The 10,247-nt window shown below is 37.9% G+C and overlaps 1 pseudogene; it reads left to right on the forward strand.

Annotated features, from left to right (window-relative positions):
* Positions 1 to 9,331: 9,331 nt before the first annotated feature.
* LOC129690832 (kelch domain-containing protein 2-like) lies at positions 9,332 to 10,018 on the forward strand (annotated as a pseudogene).
* The last annotated feature ends 229 nt before the right edge of the window (positions 10,019 to 10,247 follow it).

A 10,247-nucleotide genomic window follows, 5' to 3' on the forward strand; every position in this document is an offset into this window, starting at 1 on the left:
AAAGTCCAAAAGAACTTTTTTTTATTATGCAAAATAAACTTTTGCATTGCAATGTTGTGTAGCTTTCGAGAAGAATTGTATTATTTGAAAAATAACAGAGCTGCATTCCTCTGATTTCAATGGGAAATTTTTGCCTCAGCTTTCTTTTATTTTGAAGACTCTTCTTGTTTCCTCATAGTTAGAAAACTGAAGAATACCAGAGAGAGATTGACTGTCATACTAAGAAATCTCAGTGTGACACCGTGTTTATTGGATTCTCTTTATAACAGAAAAATAGAAACAGTCTCTGCTGAGATAGAGAGTAGCCAAAATCACCCTTGCAGAACAACAAACCAAAGTGTCTCTTTTAGTGGAATGATCTAGCATTAGAAACCGAAGTAAACAAAATACATAAAAATATTAAGATTATTTCAAAGAATTATAAGCTGTGGTAGAAATAGAGTAATGCAAGTTGAACCATAAGATTGTCTACAGGTATATTAATTTTCTCCTTTTGTCTAATGAATAATAGAAAAATATGCAACAAAAGCAGCCTATATTTTCCAGCTCTCTTTTTCTAGAATCCTAAGTCTGAGCATCAGTTAAACTGGTTTCTGGTAAAGATCTCACCAGGTAGAAATAAAAAGGTTACCTAGAATTACTCTCAGCCACCAAAATCTGCTTTCAAAGTACTCACTTGATTAGGTCAGGTATGGCCAGGACAATTGAATTGGGACTAATTTATATTCAAATGGTTATGAACCTGAAACATGTAAAACACTTTTTAAAAAAATATCAGTTTATTTACTTTTTATCCAATGTGTGCCACCTCCTTCCTTCTCCCTTCCACTCTTCCTTACCTCCCCCCAAGAAAAATAGGATGGCCCCCCTTTCCCCTGTATCAATCCTCCCCTGCACATCAAGTCACACCAGGACTGAGCATATCCTCCTTCCCTGAGGCAAGGCAAAGCAGTTCTGCCAGGGGGCAGTGATCCAAAAGCAGGCAATTGAGTCCATGTTAGACACCCTCCTCTTCCCCTCTTGCCAGGCACCCCATATGAAGACCAAGATGCCCATTGGCAACATATGTGCAGGGGGCCTAGGTCCAGACCATGCTTGTTCCTTAGTTGATGTCTCAGTCTCTATAAGTTATCTCTGTTGGTCTTTTTGTGAGGTTCCTGTCCCCTCCGGGTCCTTCTACCTTTTCTCCTAACACCTGAAAGGAACCCGTGCTTTGCTGCAAGTCCCAGCACCTGCCTAAATCTGCTCCTGGCTGGAGCATCCCAGAAGACAGTCAAGTTAGGCTCCTATCTGCAAGCATAGCAGAACATTGTTAATAGTGTCAGCGTATATAACATGCTTTTTTCATGATACATCTATACTATCATACCTGTAAGTCTGATCTAAATTCAAACGGAAGGTATGGTATTGTGCATTCTCGCAGCTTTAATGCCACAGTGAGTAAGTACAGGACCTTAAGCTGTGTGGTCAGAGAAGACTGATCTGAAAAGTAATGTTTTAGCTGAAACTTGAAATTTATGGACCATCTAGTAGTACGAAAATTGTAGAAAAAGTATTCCAACAACAACAAAAATGTTAAAGATTGAGGTTAAGATGAGGTTGGGTGTGCATGAGTTTCATGATAGTCTTATGGGATATGGAGACATTACATTTTTTAAAAAGCCACAGAGCTATGTTATACAGATCATTATAAATATTAGTTCCAAAGTTTAGTGTTAAGAATCAGAATGGTTTAGGCAGTAGCTCATCAGGATTAGACATATTTCTTCTTCGGCAGGGGCATTTCATTTTACACTTCCTGGTCACAATTCATCATTGAGAGAAGTTGATACAGGATCTCAAGGCAGGAGCTTGAAGCAGAAAGCACAGAGGAATGCTGCTTGCTCACTTGTTCCCCACAGCTCCTGTGCTTACACAGCCCAGGACTACCTGTTCCAGAATGGCACTGCTCAAGGTGGGATGGGCTTTTTATCTAAGTACATTTCTTCATAAATATTTTAAAAACTTTGAGGTTAGTTTTCATCATTTCTTTAATAGGTAGTAGTTAAAACTTATCACAAAAGGTAAATGACTACAGAAATCCTGATTTGGAACTCACTGACCAAAAACAATTCATTGTAGACATTAGAGTGTAGACTACTCTTTTGTTGTTGTTGTTGTTCTTAAGAAGTGAAAGTGGAAGAGAAATGTGTGACTATCCATGTAAAACCTAATTACACATTAAACTTTTAATTCCACATTTTCTTCAGAATCTAGTGATTTTCCAGGTGATTGAACAGAATGAAACATAGATTTATTACAGTGTCCTGTGTGTGCCAATTGACTCCAGCTATTCATACTGTACTTATAATTGAAAAAGAAAATGGGGGAAAATCAGTTAACTTTATTCTGTACCAATAAAATCATAATTTTAATCTTGTGATATAATATTAATTGTATAATAGCACTTATGAAGCTGTTAAATAATTTTAACAAATACAAGGTTTACTTCCAATTTTTTTTCTGACTAACACAAAAGTTTATTTAGATGTGTGAGTTTATTTGAGTCTTTGATTCTATTCTATTGATCCACTTATCTGTTTTCATGCCAATACCATATGTTTTTTATTACTATTGTTCTGTAATACTACTTGAAATCATGGATGGTGATATCTCCAGTTTTTCTTTTCATTTGTTTATATATATTTTTTTAAACACAGAACTGTTTTTGGTGATCCTGGACCTTTTATTTTTCCATGTAAAGTTGAGGATTGCTCTTTCCAAGTCTTTAAAGAATTGTGTTGGAAATTTGATGGCAATTGCATCAAATCTGTAGATTGTTTTTGGTAAGATCCATTTTTGCTATGTTAATCCTACCAATCCATGAGCATGGGAGATATTTCCATCTTCTGATATCTTTCCATCTTCTGATATCTTCATCAGAAAAGTTTCTTTCTTCAGAGACTTGAAGTTCTTGCCATACAGGTCTTTTACTTACTTGGTTGGAGTTACACCAAAATATTTTATATTATTTTTGCTATTGTGAAGAGTATTGTTTTTGTGGAAAATTGGGACTAGCTCTACCTCAAAAATGAGTTTTGTCACTCCTGAGCATATACCCAAAAGATGCTCCACCATAACACAAGAACACTTGCTCATCTATATCCATAGCAAGTTGTGGTGGCAATGCTGAAATTTAAATTCAAATACCCTGGACTCAAAAACTCTTTAGTTTTGACAATTAACATAGCCTTAGGTCTATTTCTCTGAGCCTGAAAGTTCTCTCTTATAGAGGAACAGCATCAGGACAATTTTGCTAAAACATATTAATCAGAACCTAGTATAGAGTGCTCTGGAAAATACACCTTTTCTTGCACGATTGCATTCTAGAAAGGCTTTTTGTCACTGTAATACCTAAGGGGAAATATATATCTAAGTGGAAAGATTCACTTAGACTTCCTGGTTCAGAACTCTTAGTCTATGTTCATCTGGCTTGTTGTTTTGTCCCTGATGCAACGAAAAATCATGTAAGCGAAGTGGTGAAGCAAAGCTCTTTCTCTCATGACAGGAGAGAAACAGACCGAAAAGAAGGGGTCAGGGAAACATATGCTCTCTACCATTATCCTGACAAATATTCCTCACATCCTTTATCCAGGCACTCTTTGTAATCTCTAGCCCCTTTCACTAAGATCCTAGTGTGAATAATGGATGGTGTCTCTGCAACTTATCTGTTGCTGTGATGAAATAACCTAATTAACACAACTTAAGGAATGAAGGGTATGTTGGGCTTAGTGGTCAGGGTTTGAGAACTTCATGAATGGTGGGAAACTAAAGGTAGCAAGAACTTGAAGCCATTGGTCATACCATATATTTGATCAAGAAGAAGTAAACTGTAAATGCTAACGCTCAGCTACTTTTCTTCTTTTTATGCCCCTGGATCAAAACTCAGGGGAATCATGGCACTCACTTTTTAGGGTGAGTTTTCTTACGTGAATTAATCCAACCAGAATAATCAGATATAGCCAGATCCTAACCTGGACAAGATAATTCAGCACACATGTACTATAGACTTGCCTCAGAGATGATTCAAGATCTTGTCAAATTGATAATCAATGCTAAGGATAAAAACTGGGTCAGTTTGCTGATTAGGTCAGATTTTTGATGATCTAACAGCCTCTCCAGAGGACTACCAGAGGACCAAGTCTTGAAAACATGAGCTTATTCAGTGATGCCTTACACACTTCATATTCAAGTCATAACAGCTTATGCTAAAGGATGTTAGGGGCATGGGGTGGTTAGGGAAGGCTATCTCAGAATATGTGGATTGAGCACGCAACAAAGTATAGGATAATATCAACTATATCATGGAGGAAACATAAACAAGGCTCCCTTGGGAGTTCTCACTACAAGATACTAAATGTAGATAGTGATGGCCAGGGGAAATATGTCCTTTATATTTTTGTTTGTTTTGTTGTTGTAGTTTGGTTGAGTTTTGTTTGTTGGTTGGTTCTTCTTTTTGCATTTAAAGACATTTTTATTAATAAAAAAAGCACTGCCAGGCACAGTGGCCCACGCCTATAATCTTAGTACTAAGGGAAGTAGAGGCAGGCAGATCTCTGTGAATTTGAGGCCAGCCTGGTCTACAAAGCAAGTCCAGGACAACCAAGACTACACAGAGAAACCCTGTATCAAAACACACAAACAACAACATAAACACTATTCATTTTCTCCAAATCTTTGCTAACATTTGCTGTTCTTCCTTTTATTTTTTAAATGTTTTCCAAAAGCTTTTGAGATTGAGTAATAGAGGCATATCCTTTTAAGGTTCAGAGTGACATTAGCGGATGTTGAGTCATGAGTAAAAGGGACATACCATGGTCTACCTCAAACCTATATGGATGCTATGGGGTGCAAAGGGAAGTGAGGCAAGGCAGTAGAATGTCCTGTGTTTCTATAAAGGGTTTTGTATGTTTTGCTGGCTTTATCTTTTAAGACCTTAACATTTTCCCACAACTATTCTTCAAGTCTTTCCCACAACTGTTCTTCAAATCAAATATTTTCATGGGATGAAATTAGGATTTAGACCAAGTTCTTTTTACACATGGGTAGACCTGGGCATGGTTTTCTAAGAGGTCTGTCTGTTTAATTCCTGGATAGAAACATGCTGCAGAGAATTGCTTATATAGCCTTGGCCCTAAGTAATGAAACTACTCCCAGCCTGGCAATTGCATCATTTTCATTATTCGCATTTGGAATTTTTCCATGTGTACATATTGGCTGATGATAGAAGAGTCAAAGAACCTCAAATTGAATTAACTATGGGAAAGCAGAGGTGATTTGAATCCTGAAAGAGAATGAAGATGGAGGAAGACTGTAAATGGGTTTCTGGGTGTGTGTGAGTGCCCTTCAGAAGATTCCTGCAGCTGTATAGGGAATAAGGGAGAGCAACAGAGAAAGAAAAACAAAGAAAAACAGAGAAAGGGATGGGAAGTAAGGAGGGGAAAGTGGTAAGGGAGATAGGTGGGGATTTGGAGGATAGTGAGTGGAAGTAGAGTTGATAAAATTACATTATATTCATGTATAGATATTAAATTAAATATTTTTGGTCCTACAGAAAACATAACAAATGACAATGGATTCCTGCCAATCTTTTTCCTGGGTTTCCTTTCTCAGTTGTGTCTCGCTATACCTTTCCACCAGAGGGGATGACAAGGCTTAAGGTCTATTTGCTTCTACAACAAAATCAATCCCTTTTACCCTTTCACTCTGGACAGCTGAGGATAACTGGTTAATGAAGTGAGGCTCCAGATAGATGTAGAATAGCTATTAAGAAACTGCCATGTGGTACTTGGAGTGTTTACTGTTGTATACAGAGAGCATTGGTTCTTGCCAGCCAGACACACTCGGATAAGCAGCATGGAGTTTTGTGACACCCAACAGTAAAACGCAGAGCACATGGGGGTGACACATGGGTCACTTGTCACTAGGCGAAGCATCCATTAAATATTTAACAGCTCCGGTTTCAGTTGTGCAGGGTGTTTAACAACAAAGTTCCATTCTAGCCATAAAATAAATCTGCTTTTTTACATCGCTTCACATGAAGTTGGCAATCGAGTCAAACATGTTGCTGAACTAATAGTAAATATAATGAGCAAGGCTTTTTATTTATAATTAAAATATATGCTCTGAACTGCCGTTCTGGTACTGCTGATGCTTTCTGAAGCTGTATAGTTTCTGAAGATGAGAATTAAGAAAGTGGAGATAAAAATTAAGGCAGGTAAAAAGCCACAAATTTGAAGGAAAAAAAGCATCATAAATTGGGATCTAGAATCCTACCAGATATAATAAGCGACCTAAAACCTCTGGTTCTTGAGCTCTATAAGGCTGTTTCCTAACATAATAATATTCTTTTCTCAAAGGAACAATATAAAGATACTTAATAGATTCATTTTCCGCAGCACTTGGTGTTTTGTAAAACTTTCCCCTGTGGTCCCTTTTCACGTTACCTTTCTAATGGGATTCAAAAAGGCGAGGTCTGTAGCCTACAAATGGAGCAAGCATACCCAACTCAGGGCCTAGCACTGTGACAGGGCAATTCCAATTGGCATTAAATTGGACTCACTAAAGAATGAGAAAGCATTCAGAGCATCTACCTGAAAGGAAGATGGAGATACCAGGAAGGAGCAATTGTTTTGTAAGTACATGAGAAGAGTTTGGGGTGGGGTGTGACAGGGCTGACTCTCAGTGTGTGTGTGGACCCTGTGACCCCTCTCTGCTTCTCCTTTTCCACTAGCTCTTCATTCTGTATGTCTACTCTGTGTTCTACTGCCTTATATAAGCCCAATACACTCTTCCTTTATTTCATGGTGTTCAGATTTTTTTTTTTTACATTGCATTAGTGCTATTTCTAAGGTTCATAAGCACCCACAGACACCATTGCCCTAGTCAGTGCACTGCATAAAAGTGGAAAGGCTGCTGTCAAGACCACTGACGCTTCAATTAATTGAGAAGGTGCAATGGTAATCGTGGAATTGGCAATCACAGAACTGTATCGATATATCTGATAAATCTGAATTCCAGTCATTTATCAGAGTAGGCCATCAGTCATTCTCACATTTGTGCATTAATTAATTCATTCATTCACTCTATAGACACAAAATTCATTTGCAGGGGGCTAAATAATGTGCATTGAACGTTAAGATGGAACTTCAAGAGAAAAGGCGGGAGCTCAGACAGGATTAGTATTGCTTACATGTGGCACTTCTTCCTCTCATAGCTGTGCATGACTTGCTTACACTGCCCTGGATCTAAGCAACCATCTCAGTTTAGTGTAACTATTTCCAGGTTTTAGAGTTGGCATGAGTAGTGAGCCTTTCTTTCTAGTGTCACTGCGAAAGTATGTGCATTGCCCTGTTTCTGCACTGCATTTGGCATCCATTAGAGGTTCTGCTATATAGATGGGCATCTGAAGAAAGGGTTAGTCCTGATATCAATATTTGACACTGTGTTTTAAGAAGGTTCTGCTCCTGGCACCATTTCTGATAAAGCCTGTGATCTTCAAATTGAGGGGTGTGTGTGTGTGTGTATGTGTGTGTGTGTGTGTGTGTCTGTGTGTGTGTCTGTGTGTGTGTAGGCAGAGAGAAAGAGAGAGAGAGAGAGAGAAAGATTTTTTTGAGAAGTGCTGCATGGTTATGAAAAACTGAAATCTCTTTTCATTTTGTATTTTTGGTGAGAATTTTTGAAGCTCCCCTTGTTTTAACCATTCTATAGGACACCGTGCTTTGGAAAAGGGGGGAACTCTTTTTCACTTTATCCTACCAGATGAAATCTATATAAAATATACAAAAAACACAACAAACAATGATGGAAGATCATATAGGGTTTTAGTCAAGTTCAGAAAAATTGCTAATCAGTTTACCCGCAAACACACAAAAAAATTATTCAGAAGAAGGAGCATGGAGCTTGTGTTTTGGAGAAAAAGTAGGTGCAATAGACTTGAAGAATGAAAAACACCTTCTAAGTAAAGGAAGCACAGAGTGCCAAATGAGACGCAAATGAGTGCAATGAGATGTGAAAAGGTAAAACGAGGCTGCTAAAGCTTGGACCCAGGTTATAAAAACACTTGTGTGCCAGAGTCATGGTAGCTTTAAGTGAAAGAATAAACAACCTTCCTGATTTGTTTATTAAGATTATTTCAATATTGTGTACTTTCTAGGCTAAGTAAACATCTATAAGCCAAAGAGCTATTGTAGTCTGTCATTCAGTGAAACAGTTCATTAACAGGAAAAGCCTTTCATGACATTCCAGAGAAAAAGGAAAGAAAGGAAAGGAAAAGAAAAGAAAAGGGAGAAAATGGAGAAAGGAAGGGAGAAGAGACAGAAGATGAGAAGATGCAGAAAGACAAAAGGTAAAAAAGGAAGGAGAGAAAGTAAATGGTAAAATATAAAATAAGAAATCATTTGTGTCTACTGCCAACAAGAGTTAGGAAACCTGATTTCCTAAGATAAACTGAAGTAGAACAAAATATACTCCATATGTTGAAACTATATACTTAGCTTCAGATAAACAAAAACATGTTTGTTTAATAGCTTCCATAATTAAAATAAGAAAGAAAAACCATATGGGGATAGATGCACATTTAAATGCATGTGCACTGTTGCCCAGACACACCTGCAACATATACAAAAAGCTTGCAAAGGTAAAACTTCTTAGATTCATATAAGCTCACTTATTGCTAAAGAAAATTCCAACAGACTTTGCTGAAAACATCTCACATTCTGGCTCCATGTTGGAGTTACACAGGTTACTTAAGGTTATTCAGGAACAAAGACCTTTCCAAACTCCCTTCATTGCTCCCACTTAACTCACAGCTATGAAGAGACCACCTCCCCCTTCCCTCAGCACTCCACTCAAATTTCACCTGCTCCTAGTGCTTTGCATACACTCTCAGACAGCTACTAATGGCCTCTTCTTCTGGAACCTTACACAAACACATTAGTTACTTAAGGATGCCCACACACAACAGCACAGACTGGATGACCCCAAACAGTAAAAGCTTGTCTCCTTCTATTAAGATAAAGCTGTACAAGAGTAGTATGCTCCCAGCCATGCTTCCAACATGACTAACACTTCATACGAAGAGATGTTCATCAAAGGACAGAGGGACACAGGAAATGGACAAAGAGATCAGAGCAACAGAATGACAATATGAGAAGAACCACAGGTAACTATCCATCATCAGAAGCTATGAGATAGGCACATTTTTATCTGTTTATAAACATAGCTAATACTTTCTGGACTGAGAATGGTAAGTTTTGTGTTTATTGTTAATGTTTGACAGATTGAACTACAAATGGCTTATAGAAATTGGAATTCAAGTCATCCAAGAGGGTGGAATGACCATGTACATATTTTAGACACTGAAACATTTGCCTGGACCAGCCCATCACTACGGTAAAGTACCTTCACCTCATGCTGTCCATGCTTATGCAACAGCACAAGGGCAGTGGAAACAAGGGCTTTGTGTTTGGTGGCAGATACCAAGATGCTAGCATGAATGATCATCACTATCTGAATCTGGATTCATGGGAGGGGAATTAATTAATTCCACAAGGTATATGCCCCATTGGCCAATCCCGGCACTCACTCACTCCAGTCTCTTCAGACCATCTTTTTCTCTTTGGAGGATTTATCACTGAAAAACAGCCATTAAGTGTTGCCTGGATTTATTGCATCAGTAAAAATGAGTGGATTCAGTTTAATCATCCTTATACTGAAAAAACAAGGTTATGACATCCAGCTTGTGCAAGTGATGAAGGAGAAGTAATTGTTTTTGGTGTTTGTGCAAACAATCTGCTGGTCCATCATATAGCTGCACACAATACTGAAGTACTTATATTTTCAGTTCAACCAAAATCTCTTGTATGCCTAAGCTTAGAGGCAGTCATCTGCTTCAAAGAAATGTTAGCACTGCCTTCCAAAGCACTTACTTCACAGTGTTAATCAGAGGTTCGGTAGCAACAACACTTCTGGATCATAAGGCTTTATATATAATACTTCTGGTCTACCTTCATGGAAAACAACCTGTGTGTTTGTCACAGAGAGGCACCCTTTGCATAATTATATGCATTGTTGTCGTTTGCATCTTTCTGGGGTTTATGTGCATGTGGATGGCCAAGAGAACCTATTTTTGTGTCTAAAGTTTATGATAAATGTATTTAACATAAAAAAAGAAAGAAAAGAAATTGTAGACACAGCTTTAGTTTCTG

Source organism: Psammomys obesus, unplaced genomic scaffold (genome assembly GCF_907164565.1).
Source record: "Psammomys obesus unplaced genomic scaffold, mPsaObe1.curated_primary_1811, whole genome shotgun sequence".
Classification (NCBI taxonomy): Eukaryota; Metazoa; Chordata; class Mammalia; order Rodentia; family Muridae; genus Psammomys; species Psammomys obesus.